This window comes from Erigeron canadensis, chromosome 4, assembly GCF_010389155.1.
Source record: "Erigeron canadensis isolate Cc75 chromosome 4, C_canadensis_v1, whole genome shotgun sequence".
Taxonomy (NCBI): domain Eukaryota; kingdom Viridiplantae; phylum Streptophyta; class Magnoliopsida; order Asterales; family Asteraceae; genus Erigeron; species Erigeron canadensis.
Genome location: NC_057764.1, coordinates 22098501 through 22113721, shown reverse-complemented (window position 1 = coordinate 22113721; position 15221 = coordinate 22098501).

Genomic DNA, 15221 nt, shown 5'->3' with positions numbered 1-15221 from the left:
TTTTGCTCGTTTTCACCCAAAGCAACAGCCAGTGCCCGAAACCCACAGTTACCATCAGACTGTACATTTTTTATATTGACAACGTATCTTTGAAAGAACTTAGGGAGCTGGCCTAGGTAATGACTCATGTCAAACGATGTTGACTCACTCGGGAAAAAGTTGTGTGTAAACGGTTCAGGGTTGTTCTGGGGATTTTGTGTATTCTGTGTAAAGGGTGTCGAGAATAATTGATCAACAAAGCTATATGTTTCTTCTTGTGTTTGGTTATTCTGGTCTCCGAAATAACTTTGTGTGTCTGCGAAACATGAATCGCTACCCACATACGAACTATGTCTGCCACTTTGTCCCCAGTATAGTTTGTTATAAGGTTCGCCAAAGGAATCTGTATTTCCCGGGATGTTAAACTCATAACCCACATACCCACTTTGCCTACCACTTTGACCCCATAATACTTTATTATATGGTTCGTCTACATTGTCTGGCATGTTCATTGATAGGCCCACATAATTACTTTGTCTCCCAATCTGACCCCATTCGGGCTGGCTTTCAGTTTCATTGAAGAAACGTGATGGTGTTTCCGCGAAAACAGAACTGGTGCCCACATAATCACTCTGTCTCCGACTTTCAGGTGATTGTGCTTGGCTTTCATTTTCATTGAAGAAACGTGATGGTGTTTCCACGAAAAATGAACTGGTGCCCACATAATCACTCTGTCTACGACTTTCAGGTGACTGTGGTTGACTTTCCCTTTCTTTAAAAAAACGTGATTGGCTGCTCACGTATTCACTGTGTCTCGCATATTGGCCTTCTCCAAATGCACATGACGGCTGCGAAAATTGATCGGAGAATTGAACCGACCTGGATTTTTGAAGACCCGAGGGTGCTGTGTTTGTCGCTGGTCTGTTTTGTTCGGGCGCCTGGAAAAAAAAAAATTTTAATAACAGATTACACTTACAAGTATACTAACAAATAGGGGGCAATTACCAAAAAAAAAAAAAAATTCAATTAATTAACTGTAGTTCGAATTATGATCCGACATACTTGAGGTATATTTTTCTTTGACCCGATTGGTCTACCACGTTTATTTTTAATAACAGACGGGTCCTTGATTTTCGTTCTCCCCGGATAGACGATGTCTTTTAATTTAGAAATCCAGTTTTTGCGATTTGACTTCGGTTGATCCTTAAACTGGACTTTAACATCCTCTACTAATTGGTCGATAGCTTCGTCATCGTCAGAGTCTTTTCGATGATCGTTGTCCGGAAGGCATGTCGACGGTGTCAGGTCTAGCTTTCTCCAAAAGTCATTTATGGTATGCACCTCAACAAGTTTGTCTACATTTTTGACGAAAAATAATTACAATATTTGTGCATTTAGCAAATAAAAAAAAGCAATTGCCTATATTTCAATAAAATTACTGCAATGCATGTACGCAGCTAGACGGCAGGCACATGGAAGGCCACAACTAGTCCACACCTTACACCTGCATTTTCTCAAGTCTTTTCCGATCTCATTTTTTAATCGTTTTATTTCATCGACCATTATATCAAGAGCTGTCACAGATACAACACAAAGCAGGTCTTTCAAACATGGGTAGTTGTGTTTACCAGCTCTATAAATCCTGCTTTCTTCCAGTTGGCCCTTGATTTCTGTATCTTGTCCGAGGAGGACATCATTAACACACTGAATTATTCGTTGAAATGTACATCTCCCCTGTAACTCGGACTTGAGGAGTGAATGCTCAGCCTCAACTCTGTTGGTAGTGTAATTACGGTAATTGAGGTGCTGATCCACCCAAAAGGACACAAACTTTTCCTTGTACGGGGAAAGCCACTCCTTCTGCAGGTACTTGTAAACCTCTGTCAATTTAACAAGTGATTAGCTTGTGTGGGTATATGTGATTTACCAAAAATTAGGAAAAAAAAAAACGTACTCACTTACTTTCTAAACGGGGACCCATCTTCTCTTTTAAATATGATAAATTGTTGGTGTACTCTTCTAGTGTGCGGGACTCGTAAAGTTTTTTCCACCATCCGTAAAAAGGCCCCCATTTCCCTTCCCCTTTTAACGATGGCATGCTAAATTTGTCTATGTTCCTCCATATGTGCACTCTACACAGTAAATGGTATGCTTCAGGCATAACGGTTTTGCATGCTTTCATTAGCGCCAGATCCCGGTCCGTGAGTACGACACGCACAGCAAAGCCTTCACCTAACGTCGACTTCAAACACTCCAACACCCATCTATAATTATGCTCTTGTTCGCTTATGATAAACGCATATGATATGCTAAAGGTCCTGTTTGTTGGAGTGATACCAACGATCTCGACCAATGGCATGTTGTACATATTCGTTTTGTACGTGGCGTCTATTTGGATAACATAAGGAAATGCACGCCGCAATTTAAATGATGTCGGATGTATAAAAAACAGATTCTCCAACCGACCAGATACACTGTTTGTTGTATGATAATACAAGTAATTATGCTCCTTAAGCAAACTGAACATAACCTGTTTCGTTTGAACAATATGGCGTACATATGTCGTTTCAGATACTTTATCATAGTAAATAAATAAAAAGATATGTAAATTTGATATGATATACCTGCATTGGAGTGTTCCCATGTTTTTCGGCCGCCTTCTCCCGCATAGCTTTTTGGAAATTGTAAATGTCATCACTACGGGTCAAGTTTCCTGGAAATTTTTCTTTCAACAGCTTTAACATCCTACGGGGCTTACTACCACGATGATATTATTCTTCCAGAAATAATCTCTCCTCTTCAGTCAACCTTCTTGCGTACGCGTAACCCTCCAGATTCTCAGCTGGATAGTGATTATGTGTGTCGTCTACAACGGTTATCCTCCAACCATCATCAGTTAAACGACCGATTAATCTAAAGGGGCACTGACACTTAAGTGTCTTTTTAACGAGGCCGCTTATCCTATCATCCATTTTCCCAGAAAGATTACAGACTATCGTCACTTTATTTCTTACACCAGCTAAGTTGAAGTTTGTTCGTCGTTTGATTAACACATAACCAAGCTGCAATCCTGTACTTTTGGCCCAGTTGAACAATTCTTCGTGTGAATCGAACACCTTAAGATGTATTATTAGTCCTTGAGCAATATATTTATACAAAATTGCGGTAAAAATTTACAAGTTATTTGGGGGTTTAGTAAAAATAAGATTAGGGGTATTAAAGTCATTTGATAATATTTTCCTTATGCAGAGTAATTATTACCTTGAGCAAATCAGCTCCCATTTAATGATATTTGCCTAAATTAGATTTTTTTTAACAAATTATCATTAATTTGTATACTAATAAATATCTAACATTTTAAATATGCAATATCTAACATTTTAAAATATGCAATAAATATAACAACGAAACACAAATGAAATAGTACTAAAATATAAATATTTTAATGATATTTGCCTAAATTATTTTTTTTTAACAAATTATCATTAATTTATATACTAATAAATATCTAACATTTTAAATATGCAATATCTAACATTTTAAAATATGCAATAAATATAACAACGAAACACAAATGAAATAGTACTAAAATATAAATATTTTAATGATATTTGCCTAAATTCGTTTTTTTTAACAAATTATCATTAATTTATATACTAATAAATATCTAACATTTTAAATATGCAATATCTAACATTTTAAAATATGCAATAAATATAACAACGAAACACAAATGAAATAGTACTAAAATATAAATATTTTAATGATATTTGCCTAAATTAGTTTTTTTTAACAAATTATCATTAATTTATATATTAATAAATATCTAACATTTTAAATATGCAATATCTAACATTTTAAAATTGCAATAAATTTAACAACGAAACACAAATTAAATATTACTAAAATATAAATATTTTAATGATATTTGCCTAAATTAGTTTTTTTTAACAAATTATCATTAATTTATATACTAATAAATATCTAACATTTTAAATACGCAATATCTAACATTTTAAATATACAATATCTAACATTTTAAAATTGCAATAAATTTAACAACGAAACACAAATTAAATATTACTAAAATATAAATATTTTAATGATATTTGCCTAAATTTGTTTTTATTAACAAATTATCATTTATATACTAATAAATATCTAACATTTTAAATACGCAATAAATTTAACAAAAAAACACAAATTAAATACTATTAAAATATAAACTAATAATGATATCTGCCTAAATTAGTTTTTTTTAAAGTTAACAAGGATACCTGATCGGTGTGGAAAACCCTAGCGTCGTAGTCAAAATGAGGGGTCGCCTCTGGTATGTCAAATTCTTCGTCAGGTTCTTCTAAGTGAAGCTCAAAACCTTCCGCACCCATTTCGCCCCATATACTATCAAAATCCATCTGAAATAATGATAAACTATAATAATAATATTAAAGATCTACAATTTATAGTATATTGAAAATCTAATGTATATCTATATATCTATATCTATATATATAAACGATTGTGAAAGAACAAATAGAATGTTATATAAAAACTTTATGAAAGAACAAATAGAAAGAAAGAGTGAAAACGATTGTGAGAAAAGCGGAAGATACGAGTTTTCATATATAGAATCAATGTCCACAGTGTACGATTTCGTACATCGACTTTTTGCAGCGAGGGTCGCTGCAAAAAGTGTGGTCATTTTACTAAAAAACTGGTCGGGTCACCAGGCGCCATTAAATTTGATGCATTTTTAATGGTTTTCAAACATTGGTGTATGTGCGCACGTTCATATCAAGTCACCCAGTGCTACAGTAACCAAACACTCGTCAAACCAACCGCCAATAAATGGATTAATACATGAGAGAAATTGAGAATTTCAGGTTTTGAATTTAAATATTCTTGATAAGTCCGTATAAAACAGTAAAAGAAATTTTTTAGAGACATACGTTTTTCAGAATAGATTTTGCAGAAATTAATTAGAATTAGGTACATTTTAAGCCAACGCTATTAAACCAGAATCAACTGTTATAAAAAAAAAAAAGGTTAAGTGCAAAATCGTTCATATGATTTGTCAGTTTTCATTTTTCCGTTAACATTTTGTCTATAATTATTCTTGTAGTTAGCATTTCGCCCTTACTTCTGTAAATTCCGCACGTGCAAGTCACGCGAGGAGGACTTTCGTCTTTGTCTCCATATTCTTCGATGTTTTTCCAAAATCTAAAAATTGTTTGGAGGTTGAAGAAAGAGGATAAATTGACTGAAAATGCTCATCACATGACTTATTGCACATGAGGGCATTGAGGGACAATAAATATAAATTATAAAGACGATTTCAGCTAAAAAGTTAACAAAGGAATAAAACTACAAAACTAACAAACTGTATGGAAGATTTTTACATTTAACCCTAGAGAAAACACCCTTCTACATCAAATTTCGAGATCCAAGATGCACGGCGTTGATTCGGATCTAAAATTGTAATTAATTAATTGCTTACATAAAAAAGTGTGTCTGCATACGTTTTAAAGTCTCCTTAATTATATTACATTAATGAAATCTCCTTATTACAAAGTGTATCATGTTAAAAAAAATAAAATAAAAAATTGTGGTACAGTGTCTAATTATATGGGGAGGCGGGTTCCTTTCTGGCTCGATCCAACCAAACAGCTACCGAGTCCATGAGCAATATTAATTTGTATAATATATACTTCGAATAAGTGAATTACTTTTCAAAAAAGAATAAGTGAATTACTTGTGAAGCTAAAAAGTAAACTCTGAATTTACTATATATACGTCGTCTTCTACACGACATATAATTCTAAAACTAATTACTACTACACAAACCCATTTTTTAGAACATGCAAACATTATGTGACACCGTTCCAAAACAAATAGATCACTTTTGAGGAATTTTTTTATAAAACCGATCCAAAAATTTACATATAGAACGGCTTGAAGTTTACCGATCCAAAAGACTACTTATGGAACGGTTTAGATAATGTATAAGATCCAAACATATATATACCGATCAAAAAGATAACTTATGGAACACTTTCGATAATGTTTTACTCATTATAAGGAACGGCTTGTACCCGAGATTCAAAAGCATTAGATATGGTAAGGCTTTATCTATTGTTGTATATTAATATTAAAGTTAGTTTTTGTTATATAAATCTAAATCAAATTCACCGATATATATGCCGCTTTAGATTACCACTAAACAATGGAATAAATTTATAATTTTATATTATTTTTGGGTTTTAGTAAGTTAATATTCGATTATTGTGATTTTTATCGGATTAAGAATCTAATTAAAATTTAAAAGAACCCATAATCAAAACAGTGTTATGTCGATGGTCATTACCAAATCTTTGACTTTGAGAGGATGGTATTATTTTTAAAATAAAATAAATTAATAAACTTTAAAAGTTCACATTTAAAAATACGAGGTGGGTAACCGCGTAATGCAGCGATGGTGGCGGTAGCGAGTGGTAGTGGTGGCGGTGATGGTAACGATGTAGTTATTAATCTAAATGTAGATTATGTAAATGGTAGTGTGGTTTTTTTTATGGTTAAAGATTGCATATTTTTATAAATAATTTTATCATGGGTATTATAAGGATATTAGATGAAAATTTTATTATGAATAAATGAGATAGATAGTTTGGATAAATATGGTTGGAAGATATTTTATAAATATTTTGAGTAGTTTTAGTGTTTGAGTTGAGAATATGTTGAAATCTAATAATATTTTGGGTATTTTATTGATAGAAAGTTGAAAAAAAAGGAGAGAGTGGTTTGTTTTATAATTGTGTATAAATAAGGTAAGAACTGACAATTTGGTATTTACGAGAAAAATGAATATTTTGATATGTTTTTTAATATATTAATAATATAGTATCTATATTTAAGACTAGACGTATGCGTGCGACGCGATGACGATGGTGGTAGCGACGAGGTGTAGCGACGTCGACAATGGTGGCGATGATGTGCGGTGGTAGTGGTGAATGTAAAATTAATTGATGTAACAGGGGTTAGTATGACTATTTAAAAGTTGGAAAAACATATGTTGTAAATTATTTCATTTAGGGTATTATATATGTATATTATGTGAATATGTTTAAGTTAGTGAATAATGAAAAAAATTATATGATCATTTCAAAGTCTAAATTGTCTAAAAAATGAAAGTGTAGTTTGTTTTACATAGAAGTATAAATATAGATGTGGATATATTTTATTATATGAATTGGATTATTATCATCAATTGAAGCATAGTTAAGTTTTTAAATAATGTTGGAGATATGTTTTCAATAATTTGTTTATTAATAATAATGAAAAATATTACGGTTATTTTTTATTAGAAAACTAGGAAATATAAATTAGTGATAAAAAAAGTAAATTATTGAAACCCTTTTTTATAATTAATAAAAATAATAATAATAATTAAAGTTCTTTGTGTACCCGTATATTCTAACTTATTTTTTTAACATAAAAATTAAAATTGGAAATAAAATTCAATTTGAAAAAGTCAAGAGATGTAATTGGTCAACAAGTCATTAAAACTACTTTTATATATGTGATAATAATCTATATCTATACTACTGTAATATAAAGATGACTTGAAATACCTTATATCTTTAATATCATCAATAAGTTTTAGGTACATATTTTTATTGAGATATCTTTTCAATATATTTATATATACAAATATACTAAAAAGGATTTTGGCTTCTTGAGAAGACATATGGCGGTATCGTTCATTGACATGTGTATTTTCTTCTAACTATTTAATTATTTTACCTAATATAATTCTAATAATAACAATATTTTGTATAAAAATCTTACAAAATCGTAACTATATTTGCACTTTTTTTTTTATTTGGTTGAATTATTTAACTCTAAAAATAATAATCATTTTATCGAATATAATTTTAATAATAATTTTTCTATAAAAGAAATTACATAATCCTAGTGAAATTATGTCTCTAATTTTTATTATTTGATTAAATTGATTAGCTCTATAAATATAATAATAATAAATCATATCCTTTTTTATATATGTTTTATAATATGTATCTTTTACTTCTTCTTTTTTATCTATTTAAATTTTTTTTAGGTCTATTTAAATTTTTATCTTTTATGTCAGTGACTCATTGGTAAAGTCTTATATTAGAAATAATTAATCAGGGTTCGAATATACTTCCTAGACTTGTGGGAGCAGATTATTAGCGGGATTTTCGTGAGTCCTAGGTTTTATCCCAGGAATGCGTGATTCGAGCTCCGCATACTGCTCAATTAGATGTCACGGTGGTTGCTCGAATACTAACTCATAACTACTAACTGCTAACTCATTGTTAAAAAAAATAAAATAATAATCTTTTATAATTTTCTAATTAACTCTAGATACTTCATAAATAAAGTAACTATTTTGATATTATAAAGCTTCTTATACAATGTTAATCATATAACTCCAAATCTTTTAATATATTAAAGTGTAGTTGCTCTAATAACTTATTGATCAATTATAACTTTTAATTTTCTCAACTTGACTTTTGTTTTTATTTTTGACTTTAATGTAAACATTTCTTTTTCTATCACAAATTTACACTTTTTAACCAATAACTCCAATATAAAAAATCAAAAATAATAGTTAATATATATCAAATAAAATAATAATTAATATATATCAATAAATGAACAACTAATATATATCATAAAAGTACTATTTATCATATAAAAATACAAAACTAATTCAATAAATTAAATATTATATAATGTAAATATTTTAAGTTTTTAAAAGTATATGCACTATTATCCGTTTTTTAAGTTTTTTAGTAATTATCATGACACATATTAAAAACAAAGTGGAAATTATTTTATTCTTCTAATTAATTCAAAATCTTTTATCTCATACGACATACTTTTGACAAATTTTTAAATATGAAGGCGGAGCCTGTACGACTAAGACATTTGGCTATCACACTTTATGACCTATCACCTTCCACACTCTATAACCTATCATCCACACTATCTCACCGCCGTAACGTGCGGGTACTTTCTCTCGTATTGATAATGACAACATGAATGTTTATTTAAGGATGGGAAAGTTGTGATTGGTCAATAAAATATCTTTTTGTATAAATAAAGATAAAGATAAAAACATAAAAATTAAGATCTTTATAAAGATTAAATAAAAGATAAGAGTTTGCTAATTTCTTTTGACTTGTTTTTCATCTCACGCTTTAATTTTCACAATTGGTTGCGCGCCTAGATTGATACAATATTTTTTAAATAGAACTTTTTCAAAATCATTTTTTTTATGTTTCTACTTGCCGAGCCAAACTACACATTATTCTTCGGAATAGATTTGCATCTCAACTTCTATTGAACCTTTTATGAGTAAAAAGAAAAACCTTCATAAAGCCACTTATTTCTTTCAATATATCCTTTAAATTAAAGCTTCACCATCATTTTAATTTACAAACATCAATAAACACCTTTATGCCTTTTTAATCGCAAAATCATCCACAAAATTCAGAATTTTAGTGAAATTAAAAGTATACGGCCCTACGGGTATGATTTTTACTGTTGAGTTTCTTCACGTTTTCTACCAATCTCTATGGGTGACTGTTCTATACTATTGTTTCTTTTTTATTTGTTTAACCTTGTAATCTGACTTGATGAATCGCCTTGCGAGCCGATATTCATAAGGTGACCACCCGGGTTGCGGTTAACGCAGAGTTGTTGTCGGTGAACCAACGTGGCCACAAGATATTAAACGGTATATTCTTATTCTTATATATATATTTATAATGAATTCATGTGATAATATGTGTGTTTGTCGAACTCATGCATTCATCCGAGCAGCAAGTTATTGACTTATTGTACATTATTCTGATAAAAGCATATTTGTTACAATTTGTTGGCATAGGTAATACAGTATATCTTCTTTGTTTGATTTTAGTTATAGCCTATAGGTGATTATTTATATATTAAAGTGGTTAATTTTGTTGGTAGTAACAAATACTTTTCCATAATTGTTTGTTTATTATTGTACAAGGGATTAGTAGCGGATTGAAAATTAAAGGCGCTGAGCAAATCGTTTGCCAATTTATTTTGAGAGGTTAGTAGCGGATCCAAAGTATATTGTTTGAAGCATCCGACATGTTATATTTGGTTGAATATCTATGTTTGTATAATTTATGGTTATTATCTGAATTTAGTATCATCAACAAAATGATTGGTGGGAATGCAGGTACTTTATGAGGTTTATTTTTGATCTTATTAAACATAAAAGTTTCCTTATACTGTAAGTACTTGTTAAAACCTTCATATCTATATTATTGCTTTTAAGTTTTATTTGTGAAGTCATTAATCTATCTTTTTATTTTTCATTTGTTTATAGATTGAAATATATAACAAATGCTCACAAGCCGCTAAGGAACTCAAAGATTTCATATTCAATTCAGCATTGAAGTTTATCTAGTTTGTGATATTCCGTGGACCTGTCAAGCTGCTAATCAATTAGAGTTGTTGTATTATTTATTATTAGTTTATATAAAGATGTGTAAATTTAAATTGTAGTGTAAACCATGTTGAATGTATATATAAAATGTGAATGCCAATTTGGATTTAGTGTATTGATATGGTAGTGTATTTTTACATCATGTTGTATGTGATGCATTACAAAATGACAAAATTGAAATATAAAATTGATATGAAGGCTTTAAATAACTGATCCGCTCTTTCTAAAATGAATTCAAAACCTTTAAAAAGTGATCCATAAAATAAATGAAACCGATCTAAAACATTGACAAAATCGTTCTAAAAATGACTTAAAAACCGATCCAAAAAGTGGTCAAGAATTTGTTCTAAAAGATGGCTAAAAAACTGATCCAAGAAAAAAATATAAACCGTTCTATAAACCTTTTAAAACTGTTCTAAAAAATAATTTATTTTTTGGAACACTAGCTTTTAGATCACTAGTAAAATTATGGATTTCAACTATTTTTTATGTTCTAAAAAATGCTTTTGTGTAGTAGTAACTTGATCAACGAGTGAAATTTGTCGTGATAATATGTCAAGTAGTTCCTCAACGGAACTACCCAATAAAGCGGGTGATCATGTTTCTGATCACCAGCTAGTAAACAAAGAAGAGTTGAGGTATCTGTATGCATCAAATGTTAACGTCTCAAACTTCGTTTCGGTGAATCTCTTGACTAAAAGCAACTATACTATCTGGAGGAAACAAATGCTTTGCCTCCTAGATAGTCAGAATTTGCGTGGCCTTGTTGATGCGACAGTTGATCCCCCAGAGTTTAAGAGCCCTGATATCAAGAAACAGTACGAGAGCCTAGTCGAAGGTTGGATTTATGGCTCGCTAAATGAATATATGCTCAAGGTTTTAGTGAACATTGAAGGGCCCCGGTCTATTTGGTCAGCACTAGAAACAATATGTAATCCCCAAGAAGCTCAAGAAGGGGGTGATGTTTCTGAGGCAGTAAACGAAGAAGAGTTGAGGTTTCAGTATGCATCAAATGTTAACGTTTCAAACTTTGTTTCGGTGAGTCGTTTGACCAGAAGAAATTATAATACCTGGAGGAAAGAGATGCTTTGCCTCCTAGACAGTGATAACTTGCGCGGCTTCATTGATGATACAGTTGAATTCCCAGAGTTTAAGAGTCTTAGCATCGAGAAACAGTACAAAAGACTTATCGAAGATTGGATTCATCTTGCGCTAAATGATGATAAGGAGAAGAGAAGGTGGGGCGATGCTCGATCTCTTTGGATAGATATAGGAAGCTTATATGATCCCGAAGAAGAAGATCCTATAGACGGTACATACATTTTTTATAGTAACATCTTACACTACCAATTTCAATTTTGTACTCGTATACATTAACATGCAACAAACAAAACAATGAACTTAAAATTCAAAACATGACATGCACCCTCTAGTTATATATATAGTGATCACTGTATCAAAATATTGAGATGCAGCTCCTCACAGCCCCTCAACCCGGCCATAAACTTCTCTAAAAGTTACAAGTTTGTTGCAAAGTTCATTATCATTACCTTGAAAAGAAACTTTCTGAGTTTCCCCTTCATATCTTTGAATAATATGTGAGTTATTCATTGAGGGGTTTAAGTTAAGATCTATTTTTCAAGAGATTCTCTTAGGCACCAACCCTCCCTGAAGCTCTTTTGGTCTCTTCCTTACTGTCACATTAGTTTTTTTCTCTCCTTAAATCACTTCTTCCTACTCACTACCTTCCCTACATCTTCTTCACCTCTTCCTCATCGATCTCTTCCTTCATTTTTATTTATCTAGATTTTATATTTATCTTTAAAAAAATTAACTTACTTTAATTAAAAAAAAGCATTACATTAATAAAATTAAAACATATTACATCTAAAAAACAAAACAAAAAAAGCAATACATAAATAAATTAAAAAAATGAAAGTTTTACGTTATTATTAAAAAAACAAACTTCAACGTTGACGATTGTTTCCAGCAATTTCCAAATGTGTTCAACTAGAGCGCCTCGAAGACGGTTGTGAGTCGCTCGATCACGTAACTCCCCCATCATTGGAAACTGTGTTCCAACTCGTTCGTCCCAAGTACGAATTGGCCTCTAGGGTGGAATTAAATCCAAATCGAGCGGACTAATTGCACGACCGTTATAATCAACGACCATGTTGTGCAAAATCACACAAGCGTACATCGTACGTTTAATTTTTGTTGATGCTCAACGGACGCGCTCCATGAGTTAGGATTTCCGAACGACCTTGAAGAACCCCAAATGCACACATTTATCTTTCCTTGCAGCTTATTGATAGTGCTTGAACATTGTGGTCTAGGGGTCCATGGGACACTTAAAAGACTTCACAAATGTCGGCTATTCATGATAAATACCATTGGCTAGATAATATCCCTTTGTAAACTGCTCGCCGTTAGCGGTAAAGTTGACCACATGAGCTCTATCTTCAAGGAGTTGATCGAACAAGTCAGATTCATTGAGTACGTTAATGTCGTTGTTCGAACCGGCGGGTCCAAAGTAAGCATGCCAAATCCAAAAATAATATGAATCAACCGCTTCAAGCATAATCGTGGGGTGTCCTTTGTCGCGACAAGTCTATTGGCCTTGCCATGCGGTGGGGCAGTTTTTCCATGGCCAGTTCATACAATCAACGCTTCCGAGCATACCCGGGAAACCATGCACCTCCAAATATTTCGCGATCAGTCGATCAACTCTTCTTGTGTCGGTTATCTCAGGTACTTTGCGTGATACAACTAAACAATACACTTACAAAAGTTGTTCAAAGCATCGTATGACGTTTGTCGACCCATTTCCACGTACTCATCTAATTGGTCGGCGTTGGTAGTACGCCAGCTGGCATACAACGGATGTACATTTTTGAAAAATGTTTAAAGTGGGAGTACCTACGACATCGAAAGGAGGATTGTGAAAGTAATGAAAGTGAGCCGGTAATGGTTGTATGGTGTTAAAAGTTTGTATGTCTTTCACTATACGAATAAACATTTCCTTAGTCATTCGAAAGCGCCTTCGAAATAATTAGGAGGATAGACGGACTCCGAGGCGAAGTAATGATTAAATAAACGGGTTGCCGCTTCGGAACGGTTTCTGGCAATGTACTTTTTTGGTGCTCTTGGTATGTTCACCCGTGCTAAACTTTCTGCTTCTCTTTCTTCATCTTCCAAAAAAGTACAAATGTGTTCAAAATTTCTGGATCTATTGTGTAGCTACGAATGTATGATGTTGAATTTTCGTCGAAACTTGACATATTTGTTTTATGAAATGGTGGATTGTTTTTAAATTTGTATGTGTGTGTGTGTGTGTGTTTTTTGTGTGAATGAAATGGGGTGGATGATAGAATAGTAGAAGAGTATGTGTGTGTGTTGTTTGAAAGAGTAACGTGTGTGTGTTTTGAAAGAGTGAGTAATGTGTTGTTTAAATAGAAGGTGGAAAAGAAAAAAAAACAAGTTACCATTATTTTTGAAAAAGAAATTGTTTTTTTGTTGTTTACGTTAGCCGGGACCACCATTACCTCTTCCTCACCCGACAATGGGGGGTAGAGGCCATCTAGGAAGAGCCACGTCGAGCATGGTGCTAACGCAGGAAGGGAGGACGAGTGACCACGCCGAGCTTGAAGACTCGCTTTGGCACCGACCTTACTAGGTTATTCATTGGGGGGTTTAGACTTTGGATCTGTAATCAAAAATTAACACTTAAATAAAAAAGTAGATAATACTCATATCACTTAATTCCTGGTTGGTTAATAAGCTATTAGATCTGTTGTCATTTAATGTATATTAATATTAAGACTATGATTTAAGAAAATAAAATAAAACTTTGTTCCAATATTCATCCAAATAAAATTAATGGTCTATTAATTAGTAGTTTGTGTACACATTTTCTTAATCGTTATATCAAAAGTTCAGTATCTCATAATATAAATAATTTTACATAATTTGTTATATTGTATCGAACAATCCTATGCATGCTACATAGTGAGTTTCAAATCCCTGTATTGTATGTATACGGGTGTACGTAAAAGCCATATAAGCTGTGATGTTCAATGCTACTTTGCCAATTTACAAACTTTAGACTGGTTGGGTACGTACAATGACTTAGATTTAAAAGTTTATCACATACAAAACACATAATTAAAGTTAAAAGTTTATGACAGATCGTATAAAGTTTATTTTTAATATCGAAATATTAAGTCCTATATTATATTAAAGTTTAGTTATATCTATTGATTGATTTATTTCTTTTTGTAGTTCTAATATTAATATCTTTTTTGAACAAATCCATCTAGTGATTTTAAATAGTTGAGGTTTTATTGATGATAGCTTATGAGTTGTTATTATCTTGTATAGAAAAAATTTTAATTTTATCATTTAAACTTAAAAGGACGAGTTTTTGATATAAATGTACAATTTATGCAAGTTATTGATAGCCCTAAGGGCTAGCTCTTATTAGAAAATAGATAGAAGATTTAATTAGCTTGTCATAAACTTCCCATAAATCACACATATATGTTAGATAATCTTGACACTAATGGGTCTTTAATTATGTTTCTATTTAATTAGAGTATGTCTAGTTCTAGTCTTTAAGTTGGAAAGTGTCTAAGTTTTATATAGGTCCTGTTAGTCAAGTCGTGTCATTAGCAATTAAAACGAGTCTAGTATCTTTATATTAATATGATATAAATAG